Source organism: Macaca nemestrina, chromosome 6, assembly GCF_043159975.1.
Source record: "Macaca nemestrina isolate mMacNem1 chromosome 6, mMacNem.hap1, whole genome shotgun sequence".
NCBI lineage: Eukaryota > Metazoa > Chordata > Mammalia > Primates > Cercopithecidae > Macaca > Macaca nemestrina.
In genome coordinates, this window is record NC_092130.1 from 174,922,003 (window position 1) to 174,941,307 (window position 19,305).

The 19,305-nt window shown below is 45.6% G+C and overlaps 2 long non-coding RNA genes across 3 annotated transcripts; both read left to right on the plus strand.

Annotated features, from left to right (window-relative positions):
• The first annotated feature begins 8,059 nt into the window (after positions 1 to 8,059).
• Positions 8,060 to 13,120, plus strand: LOC105489461 (uncharacterized). Its single transcript, XR_011624364.1, has 3 exons — positions 8,060 to 8,150; positions 11,600 to 11,694; positions 12,548 to 13,120. It is a non-coding gene; the product is annotated as an uncharacterized lncRNA (long non-coding RNA).
• Positions 13,121 to 13,677: 557 nt separating this feature from the next.
• On the plus strand, positions 13,678 to 18,001 carry LOC139363927 (uncharacterized). 2 transcript variants are annotated; one of them, XR_011625168.1, is made up of 3 exons: positions 13,678 to 13,813; positions 13,901 to 14,096; positions 17,771 to 18,001. It is a non-coding gene; the product is annotated as an uncharacterized lncRNA (long non-coding RNA). The 2 variants fall into 2 exon arrangements; XR_011625169.1 differs by lacking the exon at positions 17,771 to 18,001 and adding an exon at positions 14,617 to 16,444.
• The last annotated feature ends 1,304 nt before the right edge of the window (positions 18,002 to 19,305 follow it).

The window sequence follows — 19,305 nt, forward strand, 5'->3', positions numbered from 1 at the left end:
CTCAGCAAAGCAGATACCAAGCATAGGCCCATGACCCTATTTTTTGTGATAGTTTCTGAGCAATGGGCAAAAAGTATACCCAGGAAAAAGAAAAACTGACAAGCCATGAAAAAACAAGAAGACTTTCAAAAAAAATTGTATTTGTCAGCTTTTGCTGTGACCACAAACAGCCTGAACATGTCAATGGCTTGCATCAAGATCTCTTCTGTCTTGCTTGTGAGACATGAAGTGCAGACAGGGGTGGGGCCGGCCGTGGCTCAGTTTGACTCAGGTTGGCATAACTCATGTCTTCTCACCCAGAACCCAGGCTGGAGGGACAGTCACCTTCTGGGACGTAGTGATTCTGTGGTGAGACAAGTGAGAAAGCCTGGACCAGGCCACAGGGTCACATGCAAAGGCTCTGCTGTGCTAACAAATTATGACACCTCTCTCCAAGATCTGGGAAAAAAGCATGGTATTGAAAGGAGCCAGCACCTAACCCTCGTAACAACTGGAGCTGACTAGTGCCGCGTGGTCAAAAGACACTGAGGGAACTGCATTGTCATGGGTGGGAGGGGAGGCTATCACTCCATGTTATTGCTTTGCACGCCTTTTGAGTACCACTGGGAGGGGGGCAGGCAGTTGAGGGCAGCAGAAAGGCTTGGACGAGTGGCCTGGTTGAAGGGCAACTTGCTTCTCGCTCCTTCTGCTGTATGATGAAGAATCATTTCAGATGGTGAGAATGGGTTTGAGTGAGGGCAGAAAAAGTTGTACCATACAAAATAAAATTGAAATATATTGAACCTGAGCAAATCTTGGACTCAGTCACCAACTTCTTATTCTTGCTGACAGGTAAGCTGCTGTCAGACCCCACCTCACCCAGGCTCATGAAAATCTGAATTCTGCTGGTATGACATCAGATGCTCACACACTCAAGACTCCTCAAAGTACATTCCAGGTCGACAATCCATTGCTCGTAGAGTCTTCAAACACTCTCTGGGGACCTCACTTTCTAGGACCCAGATGTGGTAACAGGAACAGTGATATTCGGGACTTGAGGTGAGCAGAGAATGAGCTCAGGGTAGGCTCTGGGAGATCCTACATGGTTTTCATATCAGAGCATGTTAGTTTCCCAGGGCTGCCGTAACCAATCACCACCAACTGGGTGCCTTAAAACTACAGAAGTGTATTCTCTTGCCATTCTGGAAGTCACTAGTCTGAAATTGAGGCCCTTTCTCAGGGCTCTAGGGGAGACTCCTTTCTTGCCTCTTCCAACTCCTGGGAGCTGCAGGCACTCCTTGGCTTGTGGCCGCATCACTCCAGTCTCTGCCTCCCCATCATGTGGCCTTTTCCCCTGTGTGTGTTTTTCTTTTTTTCTTGTCTTTTGTAAGAACTCTTTTCACTGGATCTAGGACCCACCATAGATGATATCCTCATTTCCAAATCGTAATTACAGCTGCAAAACCCTCCCCACTCCCAGCAAGATATGGTCACATCCAAAGGTTCCAGGGCCCAGGACAATGGACACTTATCTTCTGGGAGCTACCATTGGACTTGGAGCAGAGATCATCCAGGAGAAGCAGGACACCTGAGGGAGGATGTGCTGGTGGCATCTCAGTGAGCCTTATCGCTGGCGGCAGCACTGTGTGTCCTAGGAATTAGACTCGGGGCCGATGGCCACACTCAATCCTGGCACAGGTCTCCACAGGCTACTCAGACTCCCTGTGCGTCTGCTCCTTATCCGAGAAAAGGAGATAGCAGTAATCCTTTAATAGCTGTTGAGAGCATTAAAGGAGTAACATGCACGAAGTGATTTTAAGGGAACCTGCCCATGCCAGCTCTGTGGAGTGTTAGCTTCAATTTTAACAGCCTTGCTGGGGATAAGGGTGTTGCCATCTATGACATGAACACTCCCAAGCCGCAGAGACACTGTTCAAGACCCCAAACCTGCATCTTCCTAAGGCCCTGTTCACTGCCCAGGTGCCCTATGATAGTAGAGCAGTCCCAGCCCCATGTGTCCCCACAAGGCCGTAGTTTCTACCTCCTCTAGGAGCCTCACATGGGCCTTGTCAGCCCGTGCTGCCCTATAACCTGCCTGGGATGGCCTGCCTGTGGCCTGCCTGGTGGCTTTCCCTGTCACCTGGCCTGTGGCCTGCCCTGTGGCCAGCACTGTGACCTGCCCTGTGGCCAGTGCTGTGACCTGCCCAGTGACTTGCCCTGTGACCTGCCCAATGGCCAGCCTGGTGGCCTACCCTGTGACCTGCCACCTGCTTGCCTGCTGCTGATGTGCCCGACTCCTGCCTATGACCGCGTCCTCTCTCAGCCCTCGGCCTCCCCGTTCTCCTACCTCTCTCCAGCACCTCGTGGTGCCCTCCTTCCTCCCATTGCTGGAGGCTGTCCTGCCCTGTTTTGTTGCTCTGCAGACTTCCCTGGCTCCCACCCTCAGCCCTCATGTCTCACTCCATGCTCTCTTTCAGCCATCCCACCTCTGACACGATATGGAGATTGACAGCCGTGATTCTGAAATCTCCTAAACCTCTCTCTTCACATCTGTCACAGCCTTGCTCCCCCTGCACAGGGCCACACACTCAGCTGCCTCCAGACGTCCCATGAGGACCTCAGCCTCATATCACTCCCTTGATTTCTCCTCTGGAATCTTCCATCATGTTTTGCTCTCACTCTCTCCACCAGGCATTTGAGCTGGAACCACAAATCATGGGCGACTCTTCCGTTCCTCTCTTGTCCCACCAACCCCTGCACCCTCCCGTCTCCGGCCAACTTCTCTCATTTCTCATGTGAATCTGTGCACCAGCCGGGGACCACTCTGTGCTGCGGATGAGGTCACACTCACCTCGGTCACCCTGGGAGAGACTCTCTGCTGGGGTAGGCAAAAGCCCTGTGAATTGTCCCTTCACAGGACTCCCCCGAAAGCCTGTGCTCCAGCTGGATGGGACCCACAGTTCTTGCCTAAACGCTGGGGTGGCCCCAGATCTGCATCAGCATTTGGGGTGTCTAGTTTCATTCATCATATGGTCGTGATGGTTAATTTTACGTGTCAACTTGGCTAGGCCATGATATCCAGCTATCTGGTCAAACACAATTCTAGATTTCTGTGAGGGCATCTTATTTTAAATGAGGTTAACATTTAAGTCAGGAGAATTTGAGGAAAGAAGATTAGTCCCCATAATGTGGGTGGGCCTTGTCCCACCAGTGGGAGGCCTTCAGAGAAAAAGACTGACCTCCCACAAGGAAGAGGGAATTCTGCCTTCAGACCTGACCTGCTGCCTCAGCTTCTTCATGGGTCTCCAGCTGGCAAATTGTATACTCGCCAGTACCCTCAACTGTGTGAGCCGATTCCTTAAAATCAGCCTCTCTCTCTCTCTATCTACCTCCTATTGGCTCTGTTTCTCTGGAGAACTCTGACTGAGATGATAGTGCCTAAATAGGATAGTATACACGTGTCTGGGTCAGTACCCTGTCATCAAATGCATTATTATTTTTGAAGAGAAATGTATAAATGCACGTGCTCAGTTGTATATAAGAAGATTATCACTAGCCTTCTATTCAGTCCAGATCTTATCCTGCTGTGGAATGAATGGCCACACCCCTAGGGTTTGAGCCTGTTAGGATTTGGGACTGAGCAAGAGGAATGTGGATTCAGACTCCCTGCTCATCTGCGATCCTCAGGGCACCTTGCTACGTGGCCTCGAGCCAGTTTTCAGAGGAGAACACGGAGGATCGGAGAAGCCGAGCTTCCTGCCACAGCTGTCCTCACTGCAGGTGACAGACAGAGGCTCCAGTACCCACAGCCTCCCCTGACTTGTGCTGCCTCGGGGCCGTGCAAGAATGTCCTCTGTAGATTGGATGTGATCTCATAAATTACCCACTCCCATCCCTGCTGACCAGAAGAATTTATGAGCTACGAGGCAGACATACCTCTGTTGTGTTATGTGTTACGTCTGCCAGCAGACATCAGAATCTGCGTTTCCTGTGCCACTGCAGGGGTCTTAGGGCGGGAAGACTGCACTGTGTGATATAGAACTGGGGCTGCTTCCATCTGGGTTGAATGTTCCACACGATGAGACCTGCGCAGGACCAGGGCGCGTGGGACTCTCCCAGGTGAACTGGGGGTGGGTCCTTCCAGCTTAGGGGGAATTAACCAGAGCAGAGGGTCTGGGGGAAGGGGTGGATGGAATCCCAGGGCTGATCTTGCAGCAATGAGCAATCCATTGGGTTATCGCTCCCAACCCTCGCTCCTCTATGCACAGGATGCTGGGTGACTCTTCGCGCTGTGTTTCCCACTGGTTCAGCTCCTGGGAAAAGCATCCTTCCACCACACAGGCTTGTGCTGGACCATGTGAAATGCGCTGTTCATCCATCAAGTGTGAGTGGCCAGACATTGGCCATGGCTGAGCAGAGCCTTTGCATGTGACCTTGGGGCCTGGCCCAGGCTTCCTCATTTGTCCCACCACAGAATCAGTGAATTTCAGAAGTGGCTGTCCCTCCAGCCTGGGTTCTGGATGAGAAGACATGAGTTACGCCAACCCAAGCTAAACCGAGCAGGTCCAGCCGACCCTGCCCCTGTCTCCACTTCATGTCTCACAAGCAAGACAGAAGAGATCTTGGTAGAAGCCACTGACATGTTCAGGCTGTTTGTGGTCACAGCAAAAGCTGACAAATACAAACAATTTTTTGGAAAGTCTTCTTATTTTTTCACGGCTTATCAGTTTTTCTTTTTCCTGGGTATACTTTTTATCCATTTTCTTATATGTGTAATGAGGGGTTGACTGATGTCATTTATCATAGCCTCCGGTTCTCCAGTTCTCCATTCTATGTTTGTTACACATGCCAGTGGGTACAGGTGCAGAAGTAGGTGCCATCCTGTCGATGTCTTCTGGGCGGACCTTGTATCTTTCAGCATTCATTATGAATGTCTAACAACTGGGGTCGCAGAGAGCAATTGAGTGCAAACAACTAGGTGCTTGGAAACCTCTGGACGTCTTGGACACAGCTCTAGTTACCTGCAGCCCCTTTTATGCCTTGCTGGGGAAGCCTGGACCTCTGCAGAAGACATGGGTGAACATGTGGAAGCCACCTGTGACTTTCAGGCTCTGTTTCCCGACTCCGGTCTGCATCACCAGTATGGAGGCCACAGGCACCCACCTTTCCCCCACTGGGCTCAATTTCAAGTCAATGTCCTACAGGAGTGCTTCTGACAGGTGGGGCCTCCTCAGCTGCACACTCAGGCAGGCAGGCTGGTAATTGTAAGCTGAGCTTCTGGTCTCTGCGTGGGAGAAGGGCTGCACTGGTCTCTGAGTACCTGCACAGGTGTCTGTCTCATTTCTCTTTTTCTCTGTATCTCTTCCTCTTACAAGAAGCAAGATAAGGTGGTTTCCCTTTATTTATTTACTTTTTTGGAGGCTACAATTACAGATTTAGAGGGAAACTTGAGATGAAAAGCAAAGCTCTCCTGTCCTTTTATCCCTCACCACACACAAAGCAACTTAGAGTAGTGGGACTCCAGCTGCATTTCTCAAGAGGGCACTATTGGCATTTGAGGGGAACACTTCATGGTATAGGAGTGTCTCATGGTGTGTGGTGTCCCCAGGCTCCAACCTACACTGGGCCCACAGAGTTACTGTGGTGGGTAGAAGAATCCCTCCCTACCAGCCAGCAAAGATGTCCTTCTCTTCAGAGCCTGTGAGTGTGTTGGGTTCCATGGCCAAGGCAGTTAAGGCACTGAGTGGGATTAAGGTTGTAATCAGTTGACTTTACAGTAAGGAGGTGTAGTAGTCTGTTTTCACACCACTGTAAAGAACTGCCTGAGACTAGGTAATTTATGAAGAAAAGAGGTTTAACGGACTCACAGTTCTGCAGGCTTAAGACGAAACATGACTTGGAGGCCTTAGGAAACTTACACTCGTAGTAGAAGGTGAAGGGGATGCAAGGACCTTCTTCACATGGTGGCAGGAGAGAGAGAGAGAGCGAGGGGGAAATGCTACACACTTTTATTTATTTATTTATTTATTTATTTTTGAGACTGAGTCTCGCTCTGTCGCCCAGGCTGGAGTGCAGTGGCCGGATCTCAGCTCACTGCAAGCTCCGCCTCCCGGGTTTACGCCATTCTCCTGCCTCAGCCTCCCGAGTAGCTGGGACTACAGGCGCCCGCCACCTCGCCCAGCTAGTTTTTTTTTTGTATTTTTAGTAGAGACGGGGTTTCACCATGTTAGCCAGGATGGTCTCGATCTCCTGACCTTGTGATCTGCCCGTCTCGGCCTCCCAAAGTGCTGGGATTACAGGCTTGAGCCACCGCGCCTGGCCCAATGCTACACACTTTTAAACCATCAGATCTTGTGAGAACTCACTCACTACCAATGAGACCAGCAAGGGGAAAATCTGCCCCCTTGATCCAATCACCTCATACCAGATTCTTCCCTTAACACGTGGGGGTTAAAATTTGACATGAGATTTGGGTGGGGCCACAGCCAAACCATATCAGGAGGTTATGTTGTATTATGCAGGTGGGCATGATGTAACACAACATGCCAAGGGCACTCAGAAAGCAAGGGGGAGGCAGGAGAGGCAAAGTCAGAGAGAGAGAGAGACGTGAGGACAGAAGGAGAGGCTGCAGTGGTGGGATTTCTAGCTTTGTGGATGGAGGAGGGGCCGGGAGCCAAGAAATGCAGCAGCCCCCGGAAGCTGGGAAAGTCAGGAAGCCAATTCTCCCTGCAGCCCCCAGAAGGAGTGCAGCTTTGCAAAGAGCTTGATTTTAGTCCCATGACACTTACTTCAGACTTCTGACCTTCAGAACTTGTGTATTGAGTGTTTGTTGTTTTAACCACTGCATTTGCAGTAATTTGCTACAGCAGCAAGAGGAAGCTGGAGAACACAGTTATCCAGGTGTTGTAACACCAAAAAAACACCCCCTCACCTTTCCTAATGATGCCTGGGTGAGTGGCGATGCCCATGAAGAGACGTTTTGCTCAATGTTGCGAAGGTAAAGGGTGAGGGAAGGATCTGGGCAGCAGGGATAGAACGCCTTTGTTTGGCCATGCTGTTAGAGTACTATAGGGATTTGATGGCCAGGGGACACCTCAGAAGCAGCAACAGGTACAGTATTGAGTTTTCAGGTAAACTAACACTAGAGGAGTTATTTATCCAATCAGCTAGTCAATCGTATTGAGTACCTTCATTGTACTAATCAATGAAGAACAAAAAGAGAAATGACAGTCCCTATCCTAGTGACACCCCTGAGGGAGACACCCAAACAGATATGGATACGACAACATGGGACTTTATATAAGGGTGACTACCAACATTGAGTGCTTGATGGGGGCCAGACACAGCACTCAGTACTTCACTCGCATCACCCCCAAGAACCCAAGGAAACAAATGGCACCCAAGTGGTAGATGTGGGAGCCATGAGGCAAAGCCAGGTGCATTCATGCAAAGCTAAGATGCTGTAACAGAAACCTCAAATGTCATCACAGTAGCTAACAAATGGGGATGCTGTATTCTAAGTGTTTTACATTTATTACTTCATTTGATTCTCACAACAAGCCCAGGTGATATGTGGACTCGGTGTCCCCAGTGCAGCGAGGAGAATTCTGGGGCGCACGGAGATGAAGTCACTTGCCCAAGGCCATAGAGTTATTAAGTGGCAGGGCTGGAATTTGAACTCAAAAGGTGAGCCCCAGGTCGCTGATATACCCACTATGTCACACTATTGATATTATCTTCCTAACTGTCCTAAAACATTGCCTTGTTTTTCTGTCACTCAGTAGTTCTGAGATAAGTAATCCATTTAGGTGGAGAATCTCTGCTCCACCGGGCATTCTAAGATCCATATTCCTTCTAAACCATTGCTCCTTCACCCTCAGGGGCTCTACTGGCTGATACAGTTGCCGCTGGTGACACGTAACTATTTTAATTTTAATTAATTTAAAGACATTTAAAGACAATTGAAATTTCAGTTCCTAGTTGCACTAGCCATAGCTCAAGTGTCTAGTGGCTCGCACGTTGGACAGCAGACATCTCAGAACACTTCCATTATCTCAGAGTGTTCCACTGCTCTGGGGTACTGTCACCTGCCTGGTGGGACCAGTCACCAGCACATCAGGGGCAGCCTGAAGAAGATGTACTTGATGCCTCATGTTCCCACCCCTGAGCAGGTACCCATCATTCCTGCTCCCATCCCTTAGTCCAAGGGCCACAACTCACTTCAGGGAAGCCTAGGTGTATTAGTGTGTTCTCACACTGCTATAAGGACATACCTGAGACTGAGCAATTTATAAGGGAAAAAGGTTTAATTGACTCACAGTTCCACAGGTCTGGGGAGGTCTTGGGAAACTTATAATCATGACAGAAGGAGAAGCGAACACATCCTTCTTCACAAGACAGCAGGAGAGAGAAGAATGAGAATTGAGTGATGAGGGAAGCCCCTTATAAAACCATCAGATCTCGTGAGAACTTACCATCATGAGAATAGCATGGGGGAAACTGCCCGCATGATTCAGTTACCTCCCACTGAGTCCCTCTCGCGACATGTGGGGATTATAGGAACTACAATTCAAGATGAGATTGGCAGGGGGACACAACCAAACCATACCACTGGGAAACACGGACAGTGGGCAGCCACGGATCTGGTTTCAATTCCATTTCTATGGCAGAAGGACAGAGCAGGTTTCATTGGGATGCAGGCAGTAACACTAAACGCACTCTGTCTAAAGGTGGAGACTGCTCTCAGCCTCTAGCAGATCCTCTACCTCTCAGGAGGGAACAGGGCCCAGATTTGTCAGAGCTGACCAGGAAGCTATTAATTCTGCCTGAGGCAGTAAGCAAAAGCTTCACCAACATGCTGACTTTTATTTCAGGTTTCCCCAAGTAAAGGAGAAGGTATGGAAGAGGACTTTTAAGCAGAGAAAATAAACCAGCAAAGGCAAAGAGGCAGGATTGGCGAGGGCCCCGTGAGGCTCTAGGGCACTGGTCAGTGGGAAGGTGGTATCAGGTCAGGTGGTAAGGATTTAGAACTTGTTCTGAGGACCAGCAATTCTCAAAGGAGAAATGAGGGCTGCAGAGCAGCTTCCTGGAGGCCAACTCTTTTCACACTACCTGTCCCACCCCTCCTAGAATCCTTTCCCTCCGCCAGGGGCACACGCACCCGCTCCTCTCCTCCTGCCCCACCAAGAGAATTGGGGTAACAGAGTGAGTACATGGCCATGTGGATGGGGCTATGCAGAGAGGGGATTTTAACATCCCTGGTGTGGACAGCTGGGTGATGTCAGGAGGTTTTAGGTTGAGGAATGATATCATCAAATACATTTTTGGAAGAAAGAGCCAGTTTCCAGCACAAAAAGGAGAGCTCGGCTTTGTGCATGTGGGGTAGAAACTGATAGAAGGAAGCCACATTTACCAAATGCCATCTACATTCCAGGTCCCATGCGAGATGCTCCACACGTCAATAGGCACATTTCTTCTATTTCCAGGGGGAGAAATCTTATGTAAGGGAATCCAGCTGGGATCTGCTCACTGGGCGCAGCGAAGTGAGAACTGATGTTGGGATAGTAGAGAGAGAAAGCGAGGTGTTTACGTAGGGCCCCAAGCAAGGAAAATCAGGCATCTCATGTGTAAGACCCAAACTCCCACATGGCTCATAGGCAAGGGTTTTTAACAAGGTGGAAGCAGAGGTTACAGGTAAAGTCATGAATTCACACATGGAGACTATATGTTGGTTTGACCTAAAAAGGTAGGACAACTCGAAGTTGGGGGCCCACAGGTTACAGATGGATTTAAAGATTTCTGATTTGCGATTGGCTAAGGAGGCAAAGCTTTGTCTAAAAATGTGGGATCAGCAGAAAACAATGTTATTTGATTGGTGCAAAATTGCAGGTTTTGCCATTGAAAGTAACAGCAACAAAACAACAAAACTGTAAGTACTTTTGCACCAAACCGATAGCTCTAGCTTCTGGGTATGACATCCCCCAGGCCCCTTAGGAAGAAATTTAGAACAAAGAACAGTAGCCAGAGTTTAGTTTTTAGTTTCCCTTAATTTGAGGTCTATGTGTTAGCAAATCTGTTTGGTGGGGGTTCAGGTTTTTGAAAAATAACTCAGGGACATATGTTAAGGTGTTCTTTTTAGTTTTTATAGGGAATAACATATCTCCTGACTAACTTTTTTGGCTACTGTTTGAAGCTACTATTATCTTTTTGTTTATTCAGTTGTTTATTTTTCAGGGCGAGGTGCCTGGAATTTTTCAGGAAGGAATTTGTGAGTTTTCTTTATTTCTGTGTTGGGCTGGGGGTGACCTGCAGGCCCCTAGGAGGAGTCCCTGCTCCATCTCACTGAAGACCAAGGCAATTCTAGAAATGGCCCAAAGTCATATACCAAAGAAGTACTGGGGCTGTGTCCCTTCCTGGCCATACCTGAGCTCCATTTTAGACAGCCAGGAAGACATAAGAAATGCCATTTGGGGTCACTGAGGGCTCGATGTGGTCATGATTTCCTTGGTGGGAAAGTACAATGGCTCTAGTTTCAAACATTGTCACTTATGAATTAAGTAGAATGAATGCTGCAATTATTTATATTGTAAAAAAAAATTAAATTGTAAAAACAAACCCCCCTGCCCAAACCCACCAAACACTCAACTTTTTGACTTAATAAGTTCAGTGAACTCATTATTTCTTACTGCAGAAGCAAAAATGGTCTCATTTGTTTGCTGTGGTAAGAATATGAAGCCTGAAGGATCAGATAGTCACCTCTACACCCTTTCTTGGCAAAATATTTACCCAAGTTTCAATTTATTCATGAGAAAATGGGGAGCAATCATACCCAGCCTGGGGGGGATTGTTCTCGATAATTATGTTTAATATATGTAAAATACCTAGTACAATCCTTGGCTTTGGATAGGTTGTCAATAAATGGCATCATCATCATCATCATCATCATCATTGCTGCTTATCCTAATGTGGCACCCACGAGAATGCATCTTTCAGATCTCTGACGATAAGGGCAGAGTTAACCAAGGGCCCTAGTGCTCTCCTTTGAAATCTATTGTACTTTTTGCCCCCATGGGTTGCTCAGCCAATGACTGAGTGAGTGATGCAGGAAGGCTAAGGTTTGTCCATTCCTGGGGACTCTGCTGGTGAGGGATTTTGGTTTAAGGGCTTCTCAGTGGTCTTACCAAACTCTCCTTAAAACTGTACCATGGTCTAAGATGCTTCTAGACTCCCTTTGTTTCCTCCCTCCCTCCCTCTCTCCTTCCTTCCCTCCCTCTCTCCCTCCCTTCTTTCGGGATCAGACCTGCATTTTGTTCTGATGGTTCTTCCAGCCGTGCTGGTTTCCTTTTTCTCTCACATGTATTTATTCTAAGAAAGTTCTTGTTTAATCCCATCTTGGGATCTGCTCCTCAGAGGATGTGGACTAACAAAACTACAGCCACCTTCTATAAAGTGAAGGAGGTGAGCCAGTTCTCTTGTCTTGGGTGTTAATAGCCAGGTCTTTGTTCAAAGCTGTGCAGATGTCAGTCATGTCCCCTCTGAGCTTCCATCTTCCACAATGAAGAATTTTCCTATATTTTTACTTAGTTTTCTGAAAAAGCTGCTTTATTTTTGCTTATTTCAGATGCTTTCTGCCGGACAGCCTCCTGGTTATCTGTCTTTCTTGATCAGAACCGGAGCAGGTGTTCCAGGCCTGCGTGCACCAGGATTTTCTGCAAGGTAAGACTTTGTTTTCTGGGTCATCCACAATGAGAAGAGCATATTTGAGAAGACAAATTGAGCATAGCTCATTTCTCTTTGGAGTGTTTAAGACAAACTTAGACTTCAGCCGAATGTCATTAATTTTTACAAAACGCTATGAGATAACAGGGCTTACGCCGTGTGCCGAAAGACCCAGGAGGGTGAAGCTGCTATGCAGCCTAGAAAAGTTTGTATTTCTATGCTTGTGTGTACAATTTGCTAAGGAGTTAGATGTCTTACCTTATCCCTATTTCTGTAAGGCTGTCCTGCCCTCTCTTTTGAGCTTGTGACAATATGTAAACAAACAAACAAACAAACAAAACACCCGACAGTGAAAGTCAACCACATACTTCCATTTGCTGATTGGGTCACACGCTAATCTCTATTAGTGTAATCGCATCTTTTTGCTTTTTAAAATTTGATCACATACATCACACAGAATTCCAGGTAGAGCTGCAAATATTCCATAGAAAGGAAAACAGAAAAGAAGAGAAATCTTACTGCTTCTCAATGCTCGTTAGCATTAAAAAAAAAGATACAATTTCTATTTTTTTATTGCACACGTCAGGCACTCTCATTGGTATGTGAATCTAATAGAATGAATGGGAAACCTAATTTATTTGAACATTCATGTGTCAATGTGGCTCTTGAGGAAAAACAACGTCAGCATTTTCTATCAGATGAAATTATTCTGTCTCCCAATTCTGTATTTAGGGAAACTTTTTTGGCTTACATTTCACCATGTATGGTTCAAATTATAGTAGCTTCCTTTAGGGTTATGAAGAATAAATGAGACAGTCTATAATCTATAAAATATGTTCCAAAATGGCAGATATTGTCATCAGTATGATCATGACCATCATCATCATCATCACCATCATCATCAAACAACAGAGTTGCAAATCTTCCCTCTGCTAGAACTACTAATGTGCTGAAAATCTTCAAATTGAGAAGCAGAAACCAGCTGTTTCTTCCTCTGGGTGGGAGAGCTGCATTTTTTTTTTTTAAACTTAAGCTGAATCTGGCTCTTAGAATAAATTAGAACGAATGGCAAAACATGTTCCAAATTGACACCACTAAGGGCTTTGGGTGCTGATGGAGCAGGAATAGTGTGAATTGAAAAACAAAAGGTAAAGAAGAAGGGAAAAAACAGCCTTCAGATTTCAAGGTCACGAAGTATCAGAAGTAAGGAAATTTCCTAGTGGCAGCTCATGTCGACCTTGGAGGGAAAACAAGGTGACAAAATCTATAGTCAGCAATGCTCTGTAGGCTTTCTGCACACAGCTTCCTGGCCGACCTTCTGACTTACTGGAATTTTCCAACCTAATTTCATTTACATTTGGAGCCTGGAGTGTTAAATGTTAAAACATTTCTTATAAACAAGCCAACAGTATTTACGTTGCTAAATAAAGGGAAAGCAACCATTACTTAGCTGTTTGAGTAAAAGGGAGAATTTCAATGTCGGTTTTTTTTTTTTTTTCTTTTTTGAGACAGAGTCTTGCTCGGTCTCCAGGCTGGAGTGCAATGGCGAAATCTCGGCTCACTGCAACCTCCGTCTCTTGGGTTCAAGTGATTCTCTTGCTTCAGCCTCCTAAGTAGCTGGAATTACAGGCACCTACCACCACACCCGGCTAATTTTTGTATTTTTAGTAGAGACAGGGTTTCACCATGTTGGCCAGAATGGTCTTGATCTCTTGACCTTGTGATTTGTCTGCCTCAGACTCCCAAAGTGCTGGGATTACAGGCGTGAGCCACTGCACCTGGCCTCAAGTAGGTTTAAGTGGGCTTGGGATGCTTTCGGTTTTAGCAGAGAACAATCGTCACTGGAGTAGTCATTGTGGACAACTGGGAGATGAGTGCTTTAGAAACTGGAGCTGATGGTTAATCACAGGGACCAACACCATCATTATGCTCATTATGACCTGGTCCTGAATTAACCATCCCACGATCACAATACAGACAACAAGTGCTGCTGGTCTTGAGCAGAGAAGGAGGGGTGTTACAGTTGAGTTCTGTCCCCTCAAAAAAAGATATGTTGGAGTCCTGACCCCCGGTGCCTCCGAACGCAACCTGATTTGGAGATGGCATCTTCACAGAGGTAATTCAGTGAAAAAGTTCAGTCATCGGGGTGGTATTTAAGCCAAACCAATTGGCGTTCTCGTGAAAAGGGGAAATTTGGCCACAGAGATGCACACAGGGAGAACACCGCGTGATGCTGGACATGCAGAGGAGGAGGGATGCTTCTGCCAGCCGAGGAACACCAACCACTGCCAGCAACCACCAGCAGCCGGGAGAGAGGCCTGAAACAGGTTCTCCCGCACGGCCTCGAAAGAAACCAACGTGGCCAACACCTTGCTCTCAGGCTGATTAATTCCTGTTGTGTAAGTCATGGGTTTGTGGTATTTTGTTACCACCCCTACGGAACTAATAATACAAAGGGCTTGATGATCATGGACACAAAGAGAGGTAGCCAGGCAGGGCGGAGGAGGGTGAGGGCAGTGGCATCGGAGACCAACCCGGGGTGGCCTTGCCGTGGACTCCATCCACCTGTGCAGGAGGCAGCAGAAACAACTCTCCCAGACCCAGAAAAACAGAAGCACCTGTTTTTCTATGTGATTTGGCAAGGACAGGGCTGCTAGGCTCCAGCTCACAGAAAAGGAGTACTTCCCGGGTAGTTACATCACAGAAGGAAACAGGCAGCCTTGGGTTTCCTTCTGCCCCTCCCTCTGTCTCCTTTCTCCTCAGCCTTCAGGTAGTCCAAAGCCATTTATTGAGCTAGTTCCTATGTCTGGGGCTCTAGGGCATCTGTAAGATTAGACGCTTGTCCTGGAATGCTGGAAATATAAAATATAGCTGGGAAGCTAAGGCATAAAATGCCCGGGAATGTTAATGATATTTCAGGAGGCACAAAAATGTTGCAAAAGGCAGACAAGAGGGATGACCGAGACGCAGCTGAGTGCTACTCAGGGGACTGTGTTTGCACCGGCCAGCGTCTGCTCTGTGGTGACAGTGAAGGTTCCAGCTGTGTCCAGGACTTTAACAAACATGCTCCTGAAGTTTCATTACTGAGTCTGGTGCTTTCTCTAGTTCTTAGTAGATAAAACATCTTTCATCAGGTTTAGAAAGTTCTTTTCTATTCTTAGTTTTCTCAAAGGTTTATTTTATTTAATTTTAATTTTATTTTATTGAGATGGAGTCGCTCTGTCACCAGGCTGGAGTGCAGTGGTGCGATCTCGGCTCACTGCAGCCTGTGTCTCCCGGGTTCAAGCGATTCTCCTGCCTCAGCCTCCCAAGTAGCTGGGACTACAAGTGCATGCCACTATGCCCAGCTAATTTTTGTATTTTTAGTAGAGACGGGGTTTCGCTATGTTGGCCAGGATGGTGTTGATCTCTTGACCTCGTGATCCGCCTGCCTCGGCCTCCCAAAGTGCTGGGATTACAAACGTGAGCCACCGCGCCCGGCCTCTTTTTTATTTTTACATCATGATTTGGGTTCAATTTTATTAATATCCAGTGTCTACTTAAAAAATCTACCTGAGGTATTTTATGTCCTTTAATCCTTAACAGACTGTTATAATAATGGATGTTATGATATTTCATAATTCATGCAATCCTAGGAAAAGCACAATGGATCATAACTTTTTTCCCAATGTGATGGGCGACAGGTTGTATTTTTCAAAAACAGCTTTGTGAAAGGAAAATAAATCTTGGGACCACCGAATCACTAAGCCAAAGGAAAAAGCCAAGCTGGGAACTGCTTAGGGCAAACCTGCCTCCCATTCTATTCCTAGAAAGGTAGCTACTAAGATTAAAAAGCGACATACCTCCCTCACAAGGAATTTCCCTGTGGACAAAGGACAGACAGAATTCAAAGTTGCCCTCTGGTCACTGAGATAAATGCATATCTGATTGCCTCCTATGGAAAGGCTAATCAGACACTCAAAAGAATGCAGCCATTCGTTTGTCTCTCACCTACCTACGACCTGGAAGCCCCCTCCCTGCTTCTAGTTGTCCTGGCTTTCCGGGTGGAACCAATTTGATGTCTCATGTCTCCCTAAAAAGTATAAAACCAAGCTGTGCCCTTGGGTCCTGTGTCAGGACCTTCTGAGGCTGTGTCAGAGGCGCGTGTCTTTAACTTTGGCAAAATAAACTTCCTAAATTGACTGAGACCTGTCTGTCCCAGATACTTGGTGTTCACAGCTTTAACAAGGTCTCTCATCTCACCTGCCCATCTAGCAATGTGACTTCTTACTTCTTCCACAGGGAGGACAGGTTATGTTCCCTCCCTGGGGATCTAAATGTGCCCTGGCTGTTGGGGGACTTGCCAGGCAAGGTCATAAGAGGTGGTGCTGCTTTCACCTGCTTCTCCTGAGCTCTGTGTTCTTGGCACCTGCCACCATCAGGAAGGAAGCTCCCAAATCCCAGGGACACACCCACGTGGAGGGGAAGTGCGGTCGCCAGCCCACAGCCCAGCTGAATGAGCCATTGTGAAAGTAGGTCCTTCAGCCTCCAGCGAAGCCACCTTGGCCCATGTGACACGGAGCAGAGAGAAGCTGTGAATGCTATGCACAGCCCACATTGCAGATTTGTGGGTAAAATGAAGGACTGAGGTTGTTTTAAGCCATTAAGTTTTGGCATGGTTGGATATACAGCAATAGATGCCTGATGCATGACAACTGACCTAATTCTGATAATATTTAATACTTTTGTATCTACTTTCATAAGGAAGATTGACTATATTTTCTTGTATTGTCCTTGATGATTTTCATATAAAAGTTATAACACTCTTTCAAAATGAGCTGGGATGTATTTCTTCTTTTTCTAGTCTCTGAAAGTATCTGGGTAAGTTTGAAATGATTTGTTCTTTAATGTTTGATTTTTAAAGACTTAGCATACAAAACTGTCAGAGCTTATGTCTCTTCTATCTTTGAAAGAGATTTTTGCCTACTGGCCAGTTTATTGAAAGACTAGGAACGATTCTAATTGTTTATTTTTCTTAAGTTAATTTTTGGTAGTTTCCTAGAAAATTGTTTATATCTTCCAAGCTTTCAAAATTATGAACATATAGGTTTCACCCTCACTCATTTATAATACTGTATGTTTTTCTCTTTTAGCTCCTTTCTTTTCTTCTTCTCTGATGAGACTTGCCAGAAGTATATCTATTTGACTCATCTTTTCAACAATCAACTTTTCTTCATTTTTATCTTTCCAGCTTCTAATGCAGCTAGACAGAAAACTAATGCAATAGTTTTCATTTTCATCAGTGTGTCTTTATTTTGTTACTCCTTTTTCTGTATTTTTTGGTGCCTATGATTTCCCTTTTGATTCTTTTTATTCCTATTCTTTGAGTTGAAACCCCAGTTTATTTTTTCCAGGCTGTTTTCCCTCAAATTATTACTTCAGGAGCAAAGCAGAAGTTTGACAAGGAATTCTTGTCATTTAATTCCAAATGTTTTATAATTTTCCTTTTAAATAGGATGTCCACATAATATATCAAGCATGTTTGACAGTAAGTGGAAGAGTGCTATTAATAATCACATGAGGACAACAGATGTAACTGGGTCTTGCCCATACTCAGATGCATGTACACTCATGAATTATTTAGACTGTGTTTTGATTTTCAAATGTGTATATATGTGTAGAAAATGAATAAATTCATAAATTTCTACTGTAATTAGATTGAGGTCAGAAAATCTGGTCTATGTGATAGAATTTGAGTTTGCTGAAACTTTCTTTGTGGTTTAGTGAATGGTCAAGTTTTTATAAATATTTCAAATGTGCTTGGAAACAATCTGTTCTACAAGGGTCACTGTTTTTCACAGATCACAATTCTTAATATATTATTTAAATCTTCCATATTCTTCTATGCATTTTGGCCTGCTTGATTTATTGTTTCCTGATAGAGGTAGTCTAAATCCCCTGTAATCATTATGGATTTTGAATATTTCCTCATATTTTGTCAATTTTTGTGCTAGATATTATGGGACTATATTGTCAGTTTCTTATAGGTTAATAGTATTCCATCTTTAATGAGTCTTCTCTTTACCATTAAAAGCATCTTTTTTGGCCGGGCGCGGTGGCTCATGCCTGTAATCCCAGCACTTTGGGAGGCCAAGGCGGGCGGATCACGAGGTCAGGAGATTGAGACAATCCTGACTAACACGGTGAAACCCCTTCTCTACTAAAAATACAAAAAATTCGCCAGGCGTGGTGGTGGGAGCCTGTAGTCGCAGCTACTCAGGAGGCTCAGGCAGGAGAATGACCTGAACCCGGGAGGCGGAGCTTGCAGTGAGCCGAGATCGCACCACTGCACTCCAGCCTGGGTGACAGAGCGAGACTCCATCTCAAATAAATAAATAAATAAATAAATAAATAAATAAAAGCATCATTTTAGTGTTTCTTTGTTAATTTTTATATGCATTAACAACTTTCTTTTGGTGGCCTGCCATATATTATTCTATCCTACCTCTTTATTTTCAACCTGTCTATAAGTTTGTTTTCAGTGTGCCTTTGAAAAGCAACATAGCTAGATTAAAACAACAAAACGTTTCCAATTTGATTCTAATCTGAGTGTGGATCCTTTGAACAGTTAAATCTGTTAACATTTACTATGTTCACTAACGTATGTTTTTAGTGGGGAAGACACATATGTAATGGCAGGGAACGCAGTTCATGATACACTTTTATTTCATTTTATTTTTAATTAACAAATAATAATTGTCTATTTTTACATGGTACAGATGTCAGTAGCCTTTGACAACTGCTAGAGCAACTCTATCTTGAACAGGAGCTGGGTAAAATAAGGCTGAAAACTACTGGGCTGCACTCCCAGATGGTCAGGCATTCTAAGTCACAAGATGAGATAGGAGGTCAGCACCAAATACAGGCCATAAAGACCCTGCTGACAAAACAGTCTGCCACAAAGAAGCCAGTTAAACCCCACCAAAACCAACATGGCAACGAGTTCTCACTGCGATACTCCCACCAGCGCTGTGACAGTTTACAAATGCCATGGCCTGTCAGGAAGTTACCCTATATGGTCTAAAGAGGGGAGGCATAAATAAGCCACCACTTGTTTGGCATACAATCAAGAAATAACCATAAAACAGTGTGCAACCAGTAGCCCTCGGGGCTGCTCTGCCTACGGAGCAGCCGTTCTTTATTCCTTTATTGTACTAATGCACTTGCTTTTACTTTACTATATGGACTCGCCCCGAATTCCTTCTTGCACAAGATCCAAGAACTCTCTCTCGGGTCTGGATTGGGGCCTCTCTCCGGAAACAGAGATAACTCTTTGACACAGTGATTTCAATTCCTTTGCATATTGTGAAAGGAAAATAAATTTTGGGGCTCACAAATCACTAAGCTAAAGGGAAAAGTCATGCTGGAAAATGCTCAGGGACAACCTGCCTCCCATTCTATTCAAAGTGATCCCTTTGCTCACTGAGATAGGTGCATATTTGATTGCCTCCTTTGGAAAGGCAAATCAGAAACTCAAAAAATAATATAACTATTTGTCTTTCACCTATCAGTGACCTGGAAGCCCCCTCCCTGCTTTGACTTTTCCCACCTTTCTGGACAGAACCAATG